Source organism: Etheostoma spectabile, chromosome 1 (genome assembly GCF_008692095.1).
Source record: "Etheostoma spectabile isolate EspeVRDwgs_2016 chromosome 1, UIUC_Espe_1.0, whole genome shotgun sequence".
In the NCBI taxonomy this organism is placed as follows: Eukaryota; Metazoa; Chordata; class Actinopteri; order Perciformes; family Percidae; genus Etheostoma; species Etheostoma spectabile.
In genome coordinates, this window is record NC_045733.1 from 30,669,323 (window position 1) to 30,684,670 (window position 15,348).

The 15,348-nt window shown below is 41.3% G+C and overlaps 1 long non-coding RNA gene across 1 annotated transcript in view; it reads left to right on the forward strand.

Moving 5' to 3' along the window:
• The window catches only part of LOC116687311 (uncharacterized), a 20,420-nt gene extending 12,204 nt beyond the window's left edge, over window positions 1–8,216 (forward strand). The window contains exon 3 of the long non-coding RNA XR_004331512.1: window positions 8,206–8,216. This is a non-coding gene — a long non-coding RNA (uncharacterized LOC116687311). The remainder of the gene's footprint in view (window positions 1–8,205) is intronic.
• Window positions 8,217–15,348: the final 7,132 nt, after the last annotated feature.

Here is a 15,348-nt window from a genome sequence, read left to right on the forward strand (position 1 = left end):
GAATGCATATTAATGTTAAAAAACCTAATAAAGTGAAATTGTCATGCCATGGGACCTTTAAAAGAACTGAGAGTTGCGGCTGACCTGCAGTGTTCTGGGAGTTTGTTCCAGGTATGTGGAGCATGAAAACTGAATGCTGCTTCTCCTTGTTTAGTTCTGACCCTGAGGGACAGAAAGCAGACTTGTCCCAGACAACCTGAGCAGTCTGCGTGGTTCAGAGTCTAGATCAGAAATGTGTCTTGGCCCAAAACTATTTAATGTTTTGCAAACCAACATAAGTCTTTTCAAATAAATTATTTGAGGGGCTGGAAGCTAGTAGTCCAGTAGTCTTTTCATTTGATGAAAAAAGATTTTGCAACAGAAGCAAACTCAACTGGTTTTGTATCCTTAATATGTGGTGAGTGAGGAAAAAAAGCCTCAAGAATCCCATTAGGGGAAAGTTTTGAAAAACACCCAAATATAGCCTATTCACACGCCTATTCATTCTTCTTCTCATGCGAATAGGGTAAAAACATTAACCTTTAGATAACACCATAAAAATTACAGAATTGATTATTTATTTCAAGACAAACAAAAAACGTATTACAAGTTTTTTTGAAATTGTCAACATGGGCAAATGGTGAATAATCTAATTACGTATGTGCTAATTTGCATAAATACCACAATAGATCTAAACATTGGGTATAGCCAGGTGAAAATGTCTTGTTGAATCTTGTTGACATCTTACAGCAAAATACCTAATGTTAAGGTCTGAACCCATTCAGGACACCCATGAACATTAATACATAGAGGCATCATAGCAGAAGTAGCCAGCCTTTATTAATTACTAACGAGGAGATAGGGTTTGGGGCTGGGTCCGTGGGACGGTTTCTGGGGGATGAGTCTGAGGGAAGAACAGGAGACAAGGGTAAGGAGAATGCAGAAGACAAAAGGTAGGTAAAATAAAAGTGGCTGGATTAAACAATCAAATTACATCAACAATGCACCACCAGAGAATCTCATCTTCCTTCCCATCGCAGGCCATCTGCATTGAGGTGGTGCAGCTCAGTCCCCTGCAATGTCCACAGGCCTGGGTGCATTCTACATAGCACTCAGGGTGCTGTAGTAGTGTTGTCTTAATTGGCACAAATCCCTCGCCATACTTGTGCCATCGCCACTCCATGGGACAAAGTCCATCTGTAAGATAAAACACATCTTTTAACCCCTATGCAGGAGATGTTTACCTACCTTTTGTCTTCTGCATTCTCCTTACCCTTGTGTCCTGTTCTTCCCTCTGACTCCTCCCCCAGAAACAGTCCCTATTCACGTGAGAAAAAGAATGAATAGGCAATAGGCTATATTTGGGTATTTTTCTAAACTTTCCCCTAATGAGATTCTTCTGGGCTTTTTTCCTTACTCGGAACATATTGAGGATACATTATCAGTTGAGTTTGCTTCTGTTGCAATTTGTTCAAGTTTGACCCCCCTTTTGGCTTTAAATGACTGGACTACAGTGCAAAGAACGCATCAGGCTTCTCACGTCCTATAGTCCAAACAGTGCAGGTCATTCTAAAATGAAATCCTAATTTTAGATTTCATAACATGCTTGAACAACTTTTCTGACGTCTTTTATTTCCTCACTCTTTTTTCATTTGCTCTCAACCAGTTTTGCAGAACCCCCCCTGGCACAATGTATGCGCTCAAGCAGCTGCTGATTGCCTCCTGTCACAATGAATCCCTTCACTTGATCTGTCACATATATACTTTTCCCTTCTATACACCCTCTTTAAACTCTCCAGGTTATTTCAACACAATCTGTGGCATTAACATGCAGGGGAAAACAACAAAAAAGCATCTCAAACCAGTGTGGGTGGAAGAGATGATTAATACAAAATCCTGTCAGTTCCTACCATTAAATTCTAATGCTAAGCCCCGTAAAGGCTGCCCTCTTCTCTAAGTACACAAGATATTTCCAGTGTGGGCTGCGGAAGTCCATTTTGAAACTGTCTGTCATGATGCAGAACATTTCAAGCGTGTTAAAGGGATGATGAAGCAGCTTTGATCTTCCTTCACTGGGATTAATATTTCAACTTTTATGAAGTGAGAGAAAAGAATATTAAAGAGCAGACGAGCAAAGAAGAGGAATGATAACGGCATTGCTTTGAATAATGACGTATTCATGAGGAGGAGTACTTTGCTCCGCCCCTTTCCTTTTGAACCCCCAGGACAGAACGCGCAGCTCTGAGTTCACTGGATCGGTAAATAACATACACTTGGACAAGTTCACTCCATCAGCCGGCCCGGTGTCCTTCAGAGGCGCTCTTGTGCGTCACTGTGAGGTAATTAGGGGTTGTGGGTTTGGGACTTTTCTGCTTCTGTCTGCCTACACGGCTTACGTTTGTCCTTAATTAATGCACGCTGCTCTCTCTTCTGTAATTACAGTGTAGAGAAACAGATCGGTGACAGTTTTTGCAGCAATGATCAGAATTTTCATTCTGGTTTCTGGTGTGTGTGTGTGTGTGTGTGTGTGTGTGTGTGTGTGTGTGTGTGTGTGTGTGTGTGTGTGTGTGGCGTGTGTGTATGTGTGTGTGTGTACGTGTGTGGGTTGTGTGAGTGTGTGTGTGCGTGTGTTACAGGAATGCAAAGACATGTGCTGAAACACACTCTTAAGCCCAAATACGCAAGGGCACACGACAGAAACACACACACACACACACACACACACACACAAACACTAATATTCGTAACAGAGCACACTGGCATTAGAAGGTTTTTGAGTTTATCTTTAACAAAAAATATGATATTAATTGTTCTGTATGTTTTTTGTTGTTGCATTTCTCTCTATGATGGAACCAACAAGTCCTCTAAACCCACTGGCGATTTAGGTACTTTGGTCCAGCCTTCTAATACGATCCACACGAGCGTTTTCTCTCCTCACATTGAAACAGAGAATGTAATGGTCACGTTTCAGAAACACGTTAACGTTGTGAAACGTTTGGTTAGGTTCAGGCACAAAGTCAATTTGGTTATCAAAACTAAGTAGTGAAGTTTAGAAAAAGATTGTGGTTTTGCTTTAAATCACATGCTCACTTCTGGTTATACACGTGAGGCAGAATGTGACTTAGCTCAAAAACTTGCCCTTTACTTTGATTTATGAACAGGACACACAGCCTGGTCTCCTGACTCATCCACCACCCAAAACCTGCCTCTTTATGAGGTATTTGGCATGTTTGTCTCCTTAATTCCGCTGTCAGGCCTTATCCTGGATATGTTCTTCGGTTGAGCCAGACATGTTACCGACTGATGATAATCACTGGTTGTATGTACATGTTGGTACTAGCGACACAAAGTGATGTCAGCTCCTGTAACTGATTCAGGATCAGTGTCAACCTGCACACAAGATTGTTGGACAAGGGGCAGAATTAGTTTCATGTTACATTACGAACTGACGAACTGTTAAATCTTTGTAGCATCTTACATGCGCCTGGTCTCCACTGGGACTTAAATCAATTGCAATCTGAAGTTTCTGTCGTTGTCCGAGGGAGATACAAAGTCATTGCTTGCCGCTTAAGATAGGGAGAGGGAGAAAAAAATCAATAATGTCTGAACTATTTCAGGCTTTTTTCGCAGCCATGACATGGCAACTCGAAGTGACAAGGGAGGTCACATGGAAGAAAAGATCCAACCAGGCTGGAAGACTGAATGTCTTCAACAGTCATTTTCAAACATTTTCTCAAATAAATACTTCATTATGTCAAATTCTTAAAAAGTCTTATTTTCCATTAGATCATATAATATATCTGAGCAAATTTGTTAGTCTATATATACATTGAAAAAAAACCTATCATAATGCACGACAATAATTGGACAATATTCATGGTAAAATACATAGGAAATAGCAGATGTTTGACACATGCCAACACAGCAACAACAGTAACAAGGGAAGAAATGACATGAGACAGAGGCCCGTTAAATGCATCTGAAGACACAGGAGTTCTTCTGAGGGAAGTTTTATGAGAGGAAAGGATCAACAAACCAACAGTTTCTGAGGATTACCTTGATTCTATATCGACCACGTTCCACTTCCGGGATTGTTCCGGTGCCACTGGTGCCACTGCCGCCGGGTGTCCCTCTTTTTCAGCCCGGATGTCCGTTACCTTCCTCTTCCTTTGTGTTGGCGTTCTAACCTCCGGTGGATTTCTGAGGACTATAGTTACCTGGTCCTCAGATCTCTGCAGGGTAAATCCAGACAGCTAGCTAGACTATCTGTCCAATCGGAGTTTTCTGTTGCACGTTGAAAACAACTTTTGAACGTACACATGTTCCATCAAAACAAGTTCCTTCCCGAGGGTACTTAGCAGCGGCACCATTGCTCCGTCCGGTGCTTAGCGCCTCCAATACAATTGTGATTGTCTTTTTGTTTTTTAAAAATGCCAATAAACCAGAGCACGTTTTTCTCCCATCCCGGAATGCTGTGTGGACTAGCCAGACCTTCCTCTGCAGCGCTGTGGAGGAAGGTCTGGCAAGGCAAAACTAGGTGTGTGTTGACAATTGGCTGCTTAAAGAGATGTTGTTGCCTGGTCCTACCAGACTCTGGTATATTTCATTTGTACAGAGAGTCTGGCCACTCTCTATTGACAAGTGTTAACTTCCTTGAAGGCAGGTACTCTGTTTAAGTTGAAATCTATTGCATCTACCCAGAGCCCCTCTGGATCTACTATAACCTAATGGTAATGCTAATGGTTGGTCGTGACGTCGACTTAGCATCCCTAGCGTTTGCCTTAGTTAACTCCTTCACCACTAACGGAGCTTTTCCCAAAGCCCGTGGGGAGGAGGGCCACACCAAATTTAACAAAGATTGTTCTTGCTCGGGCTTTAACTTGTGAATTTTTGAGAGCATTACTACAACGGACCAAATGGCTTCACTCACATTTTACTCTGCCCCCATTATGGCTAGCGCACAACGTCAACGTCATCGTTCTCAGCCACTCCCTCTGTTGGTTGATTGGACCGCCAAATATTTTGCTGGAAAAAACTGAAGAATATATTGTAAACCCAGAAAAAGCACTGAGGGAAAATGAAATCTGTGTACGTAGGAGGGCAGAGCCAGGCTAATTTTGTGGAATAAACACATTTAAATAATGTAAAAAAAGACTACCAGGTTTGAGATGAAGTCAAAGCATCCACTGCATGCTTCACATGTGTGATAGACAACACATCTGATCGCTGTGGTGGTTGGATGCAGAGATTTGAACAGATTTGTCCGAGCTTTGACATTTACAAATACAAAACTTTTGTGATTATCATGCTGATAATAAGTGTGGACAAATGCAGGCAAGCCTACCTAATCATTTATGTTCAGGATGATGAGCAGCAGATGTAGCCATGTGAAAAGTGATTACCCAAATTGTCAAACTTTTTTTTCCTAAAGGTAACTAATGAGAAAACTTATAAACTCTCCTGAGCATAGAGGCCAAGTTAAATGAAAGTTAATATGACAAAAGCTGATTCAAAGCTCAGGAAACATGTAAAACAAAATGTGCTGACGCTCACTTCTGACTCCGAATAATGGAAACACAGACTTTGCAAGTAGTTCACTTTTCTACCCATGCTTTTAGCTTGTTCCTCATTCTAAATGGTTCTCTGAAAGGTACTTTTGTTGATCCTGAGAGGTTTAACCACTGAAAAAAACATGCTAACATGGATTCATCATCATGTTACGTCAGAGAAGGGCAGGGTGGAAAAAGCCTGGGGATCAGTGTTCCAGAAAACTCTTCACATTTCCTCCTCCCTGGTACCCAAAATGTCTGCGTAGCTGGAAAAGCTCTTTGATGCACCACAGTTAGACTATATACAGTACACTAATACATTTCTTAGTGCAAGGTCTGAACCAAAGCTATTTGGAGCTCAAATCATCTACGGTCTGCAAACTAAAACCTATTCAAATGTGCCAGAGACCAGTGCATTTTTAGTAATCTTAAAGTGCCCTTATAATGCTCATTTTCAGGTTCATAACTGTATTTTGAGGTTGTACTAGAATAGGTTTACATGTTTATTTTTGTTTTTTTTAAACACCATATTTTTGTTGTACTGCACATTGTTGCAGATCCTGTTTTCACCCTGTGTGTTTAGGTCTCTGTTTTAGCTCCAGAGTGAGACATCTCACCTCTACACCATCTTTGTTGGGAGTGGCCCACGCGCAGTAGCTCGGTAAGATCACATCAGCTAGATAACTCTTTCTCCAACTTTGGTCAGTACAAGGCAGGACTAGCTGCGAGACTTCTTCTAGACGAGGGGACACTTGTGGAATACCTGCAGAACAGGGACAGGAAGTAGTTCTTTTGGAGATTTATGTTTGAAGGTAAATATGGTGCAAAATGTGAGAGCGCTTAGATGTGATGTGAGCACTTGTAGAATATGATTTGAGAGCTTGTAGAAAAAAATCTGTGCTCGTATTTTTTTTTTTTACTTCAGACACTTTTCCACAACTCAGTTATTACAACCTCTCGAATCTGTCGCTGCAGTGTGCTCTCTCGCATCACACAGCGGTGAGTCTGCGCCCTCGACAACACTTGCAACACTTCTTGTAATACATTTGGTGCAAAACTAATTTGCACCTGTGGACTTAGTGTGTGGCGCTCCGAGCGAACAGGACGGGGGGGACTGCAGGGTCTTCATGAGCACCCGACGGGAGCTGGCTGCAGGATGACTCAATCACCATCTGAATGGTTTGAGACTTTGCTCTAATTTTCCAGACAATGCTGCTTGGAGTTCAGGACCGTCCCACATTTTTCGGGACGTGTGGTCACTTTAAACAACAGTGTTCTTCCAACTTTGTGGCAACAGTGCCTCTGTGCACATAAGAAAGCTTTTCCAAGTTTGCTGCAGGGGCCAGGGATCGAAGAAGCAACCATCCTACCCACCCACCTTCCGACCCACCCTTTCAACCACCTGAGACACAACCTCCCACGTTTGTAGCTGTATCTGTCCGTGTCTAATTAAACCTCATACAGGATTTATGTTGGATACTGTGTTACATAGCTATTGCTTTTAATTAATCGAATAATTCCTTACAAAACCAATCTAAGCAGGTGAAGTGCTCATTACCAACCGTTAAACATCTGACAGGACAGCTTTCCTTTTTTCTCATGAGTCATCTAACATTAGCGGTGATGTTTTTATTATTTCCTTCCTATCATTCACAGTGACAAATAAAAACAGAAAAAGCTGCTGTCCAAGGAGCATCCAAAACTAATTAGAGTTCCTTAATAATTAATGGTCAAGAGCAGCTGTTATTAGAGTTGTTGGAATGACTCACATTAGTCACTGAGGTTTTCTCTCTTTGCTGGTGGATCAACCTAATGTCTTTCTGTTTGACAGTCAGAGTAATGGCTTGGATGGGGGAAATTACTCCGAGCCCAAAGGTCAGAAGTGATCAGCTTTAATCCCCTGTTCCTCACTGGGAAAACATCATTCATGTCAGAATGTTTCTCCTGGAACAACATGGGAAGACACACAGAAAAAGAGATGCAGCACAAACTTAACATTTCAACTGACATGTTAAGTGATGAAGAACGCCGCTCTTCATATGAAAAATGCTTTTGTGAAATGTCAGTGTGTGTACTTTTGGAAACAGATTTGTGACTGTATGATGACTGTTTACATAGTCCCTGACAATTTAATTCAATTAAATTTTACTTTTTAAGAGTTATCTCAAGACACTTTACCACATTTTAATTTACAAAGACTCAACTGTTCCAGTAACTGCCCCAAGAGTAAGCATTTAGTGCGACAGTGGTGAGGAAAAACTTCTTTTTAGGCAGAAACCTCGGACTGACCTAGGCTCTTGGTGGGCGGTGTCTGACGGTGCCGGTTGGGGGTGTGAGGAACAGTGGTAAGTATAGTCACAATAAAGACAATGGAACTATGACTAGAAATAGTAGCTGTAGTAGTTCATGGTGTAGCTGGGCACTGCAGGGCGTCACAGGGTGTAGCAGGACATAGCAGGGCGTAGCAGGGTACTGCAGAGCATACCAGGGTATAGCAGGGCAAAGCAGGGGGTGGAGCAGGACCAGAGCGACAGCTGCAACCATGATTTAGGTGGCACTCTAATCCAAGGAAAACTGCTGGGCCACATAAGGGCTCCGTCGAATAAGCTCTCCAAAGCTAGGTTAGTAACAAGCCTTTTCTGGGACATGGATGCAAACAGATGGAAAGATGAAGGAGAGAAGAGCCCAGTGTGTCAAAGGAAGGAAGTCCCCCGGCAGCCTAAAACTATGACAGCGTAATTAGGAGCTGGTGCAAGGCAGACCTGGGCCAGTTCTATAAGGGATGGTAGATGAGTCTGACGACTATGAAAAGAAGCAGAGAAGAGAAAGGGTGCTGTCTGCAGCGATGCACCCTCCTGCACCGGTCTAGGCAAAAGCTGCAACTCCTTACTCCCTAACTATAGGGAATTCATTTTGGTAAAGTCTTTTATTCCTTATTTCTTAAAGTAGTTTCTTAAGTAGTATAACTTTCATGCTTATTAAATGTACATTTAATAAACTGTGTTTTTCTAGTTACTGCTGGTTAACACAGAGGTGGTGATCAGTTTTCAAGGACATCCAAAGTACACGTTGCACAAACTGTCTGCATTCTGAAAACTGACACTCTTTAGCGTAGACATAATAAAGATAACCACCGTCCAATGTATCCTTGTGTGTGTGTAATAAAAAGACTGAGCTACAGAAAAATTGTCGAAGATCCTAGGAGCAATGCTGGTGAAAGGTTGTTCTCAGTTGTTCTTCCCTTTTGTGGCAAAAGTCTATAAACTGCTCATTACTGTCTGTGACTCGTTTTGTTGCTTTGACCGTGATTAATTTAGTAAGTTTAAGTGTCCTGAACCTGACAATAAGCTTTATCGAAGAGGAGAGTTTTAAGTTTATCAGCAAGAAGACAACAGTGGATCAGAGAAATAAAACATTATTTACTGATTGTTTCATGGCAGTTACGTTCTAAAGGCAAGGCAGCTTATTTGTATAGCACATTTCAGCAACAGGGCAATTCAAAGTGCTTTACACAAATCTTAAAACAGATAAAACACAAGTACAACATAAAAGTCTAAGCATTAAAATCAATAGACACATGAATAGAAAGTTAAAAACAAAATAGAAACATTAGGACACTAAAACACAAGAATAAAAGTTACAGTGCAGCATAAGAAATTTAAAGAAATGAGCATTAATTTAAAGAAAGCAGCATCAAAAAGAAAGGTCTTCAGCCTTGATTTAAAAGAACTGAGAGTAGCAGCGGATCTACAGGTTTCTGGGAGTTTATTCCAGATATGAGGAGCATAGAAACTGAAAGCTGCTTCACCCTGTTTAGTTCTGACTCTGGGGACAGAAGTACCTGTCCCAGATGACCTGAGAGGTCTGGGGGGGTCATAGTGTAGTAGCAGATCAGAAATGTATTTTGGACCTAAACGTTAAGGGATTTATAAACTAGCAAGAGTACTTTGAAATCAATTCTTGAGACACAGGAAGCCAGTGTATAAGACTTCAGAACTGGAGTGATGTGATCCGTCTCTTGGTCTTAGTAAGGACTCGAGCAGCAGCGTTCTGAATCAGCTGCAGCTGTTGATTGATTTTTTAGGGAGACCTGAAGACCCCGTTACAGTAGTCAAGTCTACTGAAGATGAAAGCATGGACCAGTTTTTCCAAATCCTGTTGACACATAAGTCCTTTAACCCTGATAGTTCAAGGTGATAGTAGGTGACTTTGTAATGTCTTAATGTGGCTGTTAAAGTTCAGGTCTGAGTCCATATACACCAAGATTTCTGGCTTGTCTGTTGTTTTTAACATTGTTGTCTAAAGCACAATAAACCCACACACACACACACACACACACACACACACACATCTCCTTGGGAAGTAGACCCATTGATGGATTTTGTGTGAATGCAAAGCTTCTTCCTGACTCTGTGTGTCGTTATCAGAAGCCGAGGGGCGTGACTAAGTGGTGGTTGGAAATGAAAACGGGCTGTACAACCTGTGGCTGTTATTGGCTGGGGGGTGACACACCCACGTGAGACCCAAAGGCTCTTCGTTGACACCCAGAAACGTATCGCACGCAGCAAAATAATAATAAAGGAGAAATTTCAGGCAGACGGCAGGTTCTCTGCAGATACAGACACCACCACACACATCTAGTGGGTCATAAATGATGATTGAGAGGAATTACTTTTGTATTAGTCTGGACATTGCTTCTTTTACTAAAATACTGCATATTATGCATTTAAAGCACCTTAAACTTTGGATAATCAGCCATTCAGTTTTCATTATTGCCATATTCTGAAGAAGTATAATCTTCTTAGCCGGAAAAACCTATTCAAATACAAATAGGTCTGCCTAGTTAATAAGATTATGCATGCTTTAGCTCCTCTTCCTCTGTCTGGTTTCATTAATTTCAAATCACAGAAAGAGCTACTCGAGGTGCAGCTAGGGGGACTGCACAATCCCACTCAGAAAAACTGCATTTAGCCAGGCCGTCTTTTCCCTCAGAGCATCACACCAATGAAATGAAGTACCACAATCATTCCCAGAGTGCTCATTATATTATTAATTTAAGTGTAATTTTATGAAATGGTTAACTGACAACAAACAATGTCAACACTGATATCTATTTTTATCCACCTTCAACAGTAATGTACTTATACTGCATCTGTATCATCTGCTATTTGGATATCCTCATGTTGTTTCTTGTTTCTCATGTATTATTTGTATTATTCCATAATGCCCAACAACACCAGGCGAAGAGACTGACGATAAAAAAAACAACCTTTCAGATAACTTGTGTTCATTTACGTTTGTGTGAATGCTGATTGATACACTAACAAGTACTAACTGCCAACTCGCTGCATGTTTCATTTCAACACTACATTGTGTGATTTCAGAAGAGGAACTAATTAGTGAAAACACCTGCTGAAGTGCTGCACTGAAGTGAAAAACCTCCTGGCACATGGTGGTTGTCGTCCAGAATCCTGCTGGTTTTCTGTGCTGCGTTACTCTCATCCATGGATGAGATCGAGGGGAAACCAGCAGGCCCAGTTCCACCGCCACACGCTGCAGGAGCTAACACAGGTGTCAGTTGCTATTTGTGAAGAATCAGCACCATCTTCTGGTGGCAACCACAGTAACAGCATAAAGTGGTAGAATAAGAGGAATTCTTGTTCTACATCACACTTTGCACAGTTTATTTACATTCAGTTTGGGCTCTACTGTGTCTGGCTGAGTTAAGAAAACTTGCACTGCAAGACAAGGCCATGTGCTGAATCAGTGGCTTCTTACCGCACACAATTCTAAAATCTGATCCATATCATCAAAATGTGGTACCTTATTTCAAAATAGCCCATTGTAGTACTGCAAGAAATGCAAGAAATGTGCCTACATCAAATGTTCATCACAGCATACAGTGGAGCAAAGCTCTGGAAACGATCGGACGATTGACAAGAACAGAAAAGTGAAGTGACACAAAAAAAGGCTACATTTGATTATTCATAGGACAAAAAGATGTGTGGAGGAGAAGCCATGCAGTTTATCATGTGTGTTACATCAGTCTGATATGATGAGAACATAAGACTGATGTGCAACTATGTAGTTTTACAAAAACAGGCACATAAAGATGAATTCATACAGAAAGATTCTGACAAACATGAGCCTAAATAAGCGTGCCTTGAAATAGTGATAGTACCACTGTGTAGTTTCCCTGTCAGCAGACATTGCCTTAAAACATCTAAAAATGTTTTGTCATATGGGCGAAATAGAGAACATTTGTGCCATGCACTGACTGTCCTCGGGGCAGAGACAATGGCCTTAAAAAGGTCAGGCTGTTCCAGTTGCAGGCTGGAAAAGAAGTTCTCTATCGTATTGAGACTTCTCCACCGTTACATATTCAATATGTATGGTATGATCCCCAGTACATATGGAAAATGTAATTCTCTTCACTCAGAAAACCAAGGTTACAACGTAACCGAGCGATCTTATGAATACTTGCTTTGAAGATTCATGAGGTGTTTTCACTCATTGTCTCTGATTAGACCTCCTCTCAGGACAGTGTGGTTGTGTACAAACTGTGCTTGGTATCTCTCTCACACACTCATGTTGCACCTGTTAGCTTTGGAAATTGTGAACCTTTAACCACTTTACATTTTCCAAAGCTAATCCAATTAGTTTTATCAGTACATGGAGTTTAATGACCTCAGTTTATTCCCAGCCTAACTCTGTCCAACCAGAGCACTGCCACTTACAAGCTAACAAGCTAACGAACAACATGAACAAATAAAAGATGTTAACTACGCTTACCACTCGGATATGTCTGCCAGCCGACTCTAGCGCACAACATCCTCCTCACCTGAGTGTGGGTCTGACTAGTCTCGCATTGGCAGACCTCCAAAGCGCCCTCGAGGAGGGTCTGGCTAGTCCATACAGCATTCCAGGATGGGAGAAAAACGTGCTCTGGTTAATTGGCATTTCTTTAAACCAATCACAATCGGCATGGGCGGTGCTAGGCATTGGACCCAATGACGGTGACTCTAAGAAATAGCCTCGTGCAAAACAAAAAATTCAGATAGGACAGATAGTCTAGCTAGGTGTCTGGATTTACCCTGCAGAGATCTGAGGACCGGGTAACCATAGTCCTCAGAAATCCACCGCAAACACAAAGAAAGTGGAAGTTGACAGACATCCAGCCTAAAAGAGGGACCTCTGGTCGAATTTTTGGCGGCACCTGAAAATTTCCGGAAGGGGAACGTTGTCCATACAGTCTAGGGTCTTACCATAGACAGTAAACGAAATGGACAACGTGATCCTGTTGATTTTAACGGAGACCAGTGAAGGATATTAGAAACACTTTTCCGGTGATGTCTGAGCGTTACTGCGCAGCCTCCAACTGAGTTTGATGATGTAGCTGTGACGTGAGCAACCTGTCTGAAAGTTGCAAGTCTTCTGGTAGCTGTGCCAAGAGAAATCTCAATCATTCTCAATCTTGAAGAGACGGAGAGCGTAGGTATATGTAAGTAGATATCATAGGCGCAGGCTACTTATTTCTAACTAAAATACAAGTTAACATTAGTAATTAAACCTAAACAGCTAATGTGCTGCTAACCTTCCGGGGACTACAGGTGGAAAATAGCAATCTGCTAGAACCTGGCACAACACATATTCACTTGTTGTACAAGATTATTGTTTTATTGTGCGCTGTCCCTGTCTTGAAATAAATAAATTGCATACATACAGTACATACATGTAAGTCAAAACTGCCTGCAAGCTTGTCCTGTACTGTTCGGTAATTCCTCTACTATGCGACAGTATGTCGCGTGGTTATGACACAAGGCTATTTTTACTATAACGTCTGCTGCCGAGCCATAACGCGAGATACAAGGTAATGGAGCCTTTTATACATTGTTGTGTTTCTTTAGAAATAAACAACAGACAAAAACAGTCTTTAAACGCTTCAGATGTAAAGTCATTTGACGTCAAAATGAATGGGTCAATGGGATGCTAACGGCAGGTGAGTGCTAGGTAGCATAAAAATGGCATCATAGGAGCTATGCTTAATGGAAGCTGGCTTACCCCCTTGGATCTGACTAACATCAGATTCAGACAGGACACCACAGCTATGATTGCAGACCGGCTGCCTGGGCCCCCCGAGACGGCCGCTTGCTCGTGGGGCTCCATGAGACGGCCGTCCCACCGCCTCCTGTCTGAATCTGCCAGCGTGAGGCTCACACATGAAGGCCATGGCTGATTCTCTTCAATGTTTCCAGTCATCTTGATGCACACATCTCTTTAACCCGTCCACCAATATGAACCCAATGCTAGAGTGAAGTCATCAAATGAGTCAAGTAGTTTTTAGGCACCCTAGTGACATGGTTTTAGGGATGGCATTAATTCGTTTTGTATTGTCCAAGCCTTGTTTGTGTTGTCCGTATCTGTCTAGCCCAGCTGATGTCTAGTATAAATGTCTATGTCCTTATGTAACTGTATTGTTGTTTTCAGTTGTCGAAATTTATTTTTCTATATCGATGTCTTGTATTAATGTCTGTCCTGACGTGCTGTGACCATTTTGTTATGTGTCTGCAGAACAGGAACCTGCTGAAAAACAGTTTTTAAACTGAGTCAGGCCCGTTTTTATATTGTAATGTAATCGTTACTTTTCTAACTTTCCTGTATAATAAATGAAATGAAATGAAATGAAATGAAATGGCAATGTCAGTCTGTCTGTTGGATAGTCCACCCCTTTGGTCCAGACTAAAATATCTCAAGATCAACTGGTTGGATTGTCATCAAGTTCTGTCCTGGAAAGACAGGATGCTTTTTAAATGTTTATCTTTCAAAACTGTGAGCATCATAACACAAAATATCAGCATGACTGGATACTGCTAGTGTCTACGTAGGAATACAATATGTTTCTTTTGTACATTGGGTGAACTGACCCTTTAAAGATTAACATTTGACTTTACCATCCCTTGGCACTGAGTCCAGACAGCCACAACTGTCTCTTACTTTGTATTTTGTGAGTAGTAAGTATTCCAGTCTAGAGGAATCTCATTAACATCCGGCTCATACAGCGCTGCCAGTGGGGGACACAGATTGCGTTTTCCTGTCCCTGCAGGTTATTGGTATCCCGATAAAATTATTTGCAATCGGAGAAGTGCACTCGGAAACGTAGAGGAGTAATTGCATCTTCATTCTTGTTCACAGCTCAGATGCAGTGTGCCTCCATCCATTAAAACACACAACCAAATTGTATTCGTTAAGACTCAAAAATGATGGTTGCCTTGAGTTATATTTGAATTACATTTCAATCTAATGGATTTTCATTCATGCCATTGTGTAAGCTTAACACTGGAACCATTCATTTTGAGAATACATAACCCAATTACATGTTTTGCCCAGAGATATGCATGATGGATCCTTTTCATAAGCTTTATAGCTCCCAGAATCTGAATGGAATCACTGAGTTTTTCCCAATGTCTGGAGCATTAACTTGACTTACAACTTACAAACACAGGAAGTAAAAAATGTAGGTTTAGGGTTCAATGGACCTCTTTCATGAACAGATTATTCTATTCAGTGGTATTCAGCTTATATTATTGAATATATTTATTTATGTATATATATATATATATATATATGTATATATTTTGAATCTGTGTTTTCCTTTGCATATGCTAAATAAAGGTATTCCCACCAGTGTAAAGTGCATCAAAATGCAGTAAATGAAGTCTTTGACGCTCAAATTTTCCTGGGGGAAGACACCCAGACGCCCCACTTTAATACGTCCATTCTGATCCATGTATTTATATAGTACAGTATACCCGCTAAAATA